Raw genomic sequence first — 4,442 nt, forward strand, 5'->3', positions numbered from 1 at the left:
GTACTCTTTGGCCTATTGCCTTTTTTCTACCTCTGCTTATTGCTTTAGAGGTCATTTAAAATCTACTACCTGAGGATCTATGAGGACTTTTTTGTTCACACCGCCCTCTTAGATGAATGGCCAGAGGTGGCCTAGGGCTTTGCCTCGGGTGGGAATTCTTGGCCTGGATGGGTTTGAAAATGGGCACATCCATGGGCTGGAGAATATGGATCCACAGGAGGCTAGAAGAATATGCAACTGCACTGGTGTAGCTGCTAATGGAAGATGAAGTTAATTACCAAACAGATTCTCCAAACTGTCAACTCTGGAACTGCCAGAGAAAGAAAACCAGGTACTCAATACAGAACAGCAGGCAGGAAAACCCAGGATAAGCATATGGTTGTGAGGCAAACCACGACAGGAGGCTGACCTGGGGGATTCTCTGTGATAATTTCTTTTTTTTTTTTTTAATATGAAATTTATTCTCAAATTGATTTCCATACAACACCCAAGGCTCATCCCAACAGGTGCCCTCCTCCATGCCCATCACCCACCCTTCCCTTCCTCCCACTCTCCATCAACTCTCAGTTTATTCTCAGTTTTTAAGAGTCTCTTATGCTTTGGGTCCCTCCCTCTCTAACTTTTTTTTCCCTTCCCCTCCCCCATGGTCTTCTGTTAAGTTTCTCAAGATCCACATAAGAGTGAAAACGTATGGTATCCGTCTTTCTCTGTATGACTTATTTCACTTAGCATAACACTCTCCAGTTCCATCCACACTGCTCCAAAAGGCCACATTTCATTCTTTCTCATTGCCAAGTAGTATTCCACTGTGTACATAAACCACAATTTCTTTATCCATTCATCAGTTGATGGACATTTAGGCTCTTTCCGTAATTTGGCTATTGTTGAGAGTGCTGCTATAAACATTGGGGTACAAGTGTCCCTATGCACCAGCACTCCTGTATCCCCTGGGTAAATTCCTAGCAGTGCTATTGCTGGGTCATAGGGTAGATCTATTTTTAATTTTTTGAGGAACGTCCACACTGTTTTCCAGAGAGGCTGCACCAGTTTGCATTCCCGTGTGATAATTTCTTTGGTGAGCGGGAGGTAAGCAGTTAGGGATGCTATTATTTATAGGTTGAATTATGTCCCCCCAAATTCTTATGGTGGAGTCCTAACCCCCATTACCTCAGAATGCAACCTTAATTGAAGACAAGTCTTTGGCGGGGGTAATTGAGTTACAGTGAGGGTATTAGGGTGGGCCGTAATCCAACATGATTAGCTGGGGGAAATGTGGTCACAAATATGCACGGAGAAGAATGCCACATGAAGATGAAGGCAGCGATCAGGGTGATACTTCTATACACCAAGGATGCCAAAGATTGCCCCAGCAAAACCACTGGAAGCTAGGAGAGAGGTGGGAGCAGATTCTCCCTCACAGCCCTTCAGAAAGGAGCCACCCGTGCTGACATCTTCCCTGCAGCCTCCCAGCCTCCACGACTGTGAGACCATCAATTTCTGTTGTTTAAGCCACCCAGTTTGTGGTACTCTGTTATAGCAGTGCTGGCAAACGAACACAGACACCCTGAGGGATTTCAGTTGACCATACCTCATTATAACCCTCCTGCTGCTGGTGTTCAGGAGAGGGACAGTAGAAGTCAGGTTAAAAAATAAAACCACCTGTCCTAGTGATTATCCTCTCACCATAAAATCTGCCACATAAAAATTAATGACAGTTCTGGAACTGCTTACCACAAAAGCAGATGGGAGCGTCAAATACCATCTAGCCCAACCTGTCCTTTTCAGATATGGAAACCAGAGCCCAGAGAGGAGAAGGGCCCTGCCAGGTCACATGGTGAGTCAGGAGTCAAGGACAGACTCCTATCTTAATGTTCACAAGGGCTGCCATCACAAAGTACCATGAATTGAATGGCTTAAACAACAGAAACTTGTTTTCTCTCAGTTCTGGAGCTTAGAACTCAAAGATGAAGGTGTTGGCAGGCTTGGTTTCTTCTGAGGCCTCTGTCCTTGGCCTGCAGCTGCCCACCTTCCCACTGTGTCCTCACATGGCCTTTTCCTCTGTGTGCACACCTCCCTGGTGTCTCAGTGGAGTCAAGTGTTCTGATCCTCCTGTTAACATCCTTTCTTCTCAACTTGAAGAACTCCCTTTAGCATTTTCTGTAAGGCAGGTCTAGTGGTGACGAACTCCCTCAGCTTTTGTTTCTGAAGTCTTTATCTCTTCATTTTTGAACAATTTTGCTGTGTATACTATTCCTGGTTGGCAGGGGTTTTTTCTTCCTGAGTTCTGAATATATTGTACGACTCCCTTCTGGCCTGTAAAATCTGCTGAAAAATCTGCTATAGCCTTGTGGAGTTTTCCTTGTATGTAACAAGTTGCTTTTCTCCTGTTGCTTTTAATATTCTTTCATCTTTAACTTTCAACAATTCAATTATAATGTGTCTGAGCGTGGGTTTCTTACGATTCATCTTATTTATCTTATTCAGAACTCTCTAGGCTTTCTGGTTCTGGGGTGTGTCTGTCAGAGTGCTTTCACCATCGACTGAAAAAAAAAAATCTACCCTGAAAACCCAGAATCATCAGGGGCAAATGAAAAACATATTTTTGCGAGGGAAGAAGTGAGGCAAAATTTTACCCATTTTACAATCTGGCCACAGGCCACCCTTGATGACAAAAGCCAACTCAGTGCGAGTTAATCCAGAATCCTAATGATAATGGTCTTGTGTTGCTAAATAAGAAGCATTTACACAACACAATCTTTATTTACATTTAAGAAGGCCAGGGGTGTCTTGGTGGCTCAGTCAGTTAAGCCTCTGACTCTTGATGTGAGCTCAGGTTGTGATTTTGCATCACGAGATTGAGTCCTGTATTGGGCTCTGCGCTGAGCGTTAAGCCTGCTTGGGATTCTCTGTCCCTCCCTTTCTGCCCCACCCCTACTTGTGCTTTCTCTCTCAAAATAAATCCATAAGCTTAAAAAAAAAAAAAAGGACATGGTGGTTCAATCGGTTAAGCGTCAGACTTGGCCTCAGGTCATGATCTTACAGTTCGTGGGTTTGAGCCCTGCATCGGGCTCTGTGCTGACAGCTCAGAGCCTGGAGCCTGCTTTGGATCCTGTGTCTCCCTCTCTTCTCTGCCCCTCCCTCACTTGCACTCTCTCTCTTTCTATCTCACAAAATGAATAAATATTTTTAAAAAAAGGACAAAAAGGGTTTTTGTCAAAAGTGATTTTAAGATTTGTCAGCATTAACCTCTTACTTTCACACTTCGTGTTAAATTGTTTCTGCAGAAAATGTAGGAGTCAGGAAACAAAGCAGAGAGGGAGGGAGAGAGGGAGGGAGAGAGGAAGGATGCAATCTGGGGGTAGGAGTAAGGTAGTGATACTTGGGTGCATTTGCTATCCTGTCCCTGGATTCCCTGCGACAAGCAAATTTCTGAGAACAGACACTGCCTTGGAGGCCTCCTATTGGCATCCTTTCCTACTAATTGGGCCTTTTCTAAATTATTAAGCAATTTAACTTGTTTATGTGGCAGTATCCTGATTCCCTTTGATTTCTGGATTATATAACACCAAACCAAAGACAATGGTCAACTAAAGAAAACTAATAAATTTTTCTTCACATTTTGGCAAGTGTGTTCACAAGTTAAAGATCTAGATCTGAGAAACTGATAAAAATGAAGTTGCAATTAGAAAACCAAATGCCACAGAAATTGACTTACCGGTCTCTCCAGGGGTGTTTTCAAGGTAATATATTTTCATCGGAATGAATCATACATTTTTTTTTTTTTTTAATCGTCATGGGTCAAATGGAGGTTGCCCTGGGTAAAAGACATGTTGCTTTGCATTCTGCTGGCATGATTGGTGAGAATGCCCTTGAATTCAAATTAGAGAAATGTTTAGTGCTGGTGCCGACAACAATGATCTATAACTTTGTTTTGCAGTCATATGCAGGTCACCTTTCATGCTACCGGGAACTTTCTTTTCAACACAAGAGATAAGAGAACAAAATGACTTAATTGATATTAAACAGAGGCTATTGTTATCTTTTACATGGTCTCCTTTTGGCCTGAGCAGAATCTTTAAGAAATGTAACAAAAACTGTATACACATTTAAATGTGAAACGAGTTCTTCATGCAGAAAACACAAGGTTATGGCCACCTGGAGAAGAAAGAGCAATAAATAGTAACCCAAAAGCAGGTACCAGCCCCACATCTGGCTTGATTTATGTGATCTTGGAGAGAGTGACCACACCCAAAATGGAGATAATAACAAATACTTATCCTACCTACCTTATAGGGACCCTCAGGGACTACTGATGGCGACCACTTTCACAATAATTTGTCTTCTTTTTTACAATGACTTTGTCAACCCTTATGCGTTATGCCAAGTGCGTTGCATTTTATATCTGTTTTTCCCAACTATTCTGAAACCTGAGTAGTCTCTCT

Source organism: Neofelis nebulosa, chromosome 5 (genome assembly GCF_028018385.1).
Source record: "Neofelis nebulosa isolate mNeoNeb1 chromosome 5, mNeoNeb1.pri, whole genome shotgun sequence".
Taxonomy (NCBI): Eukaryota; Metazoa; Chordata; class Mammalia; order Carnivora; family Felidae; genus Neofelis; species Neofelis nebulosa.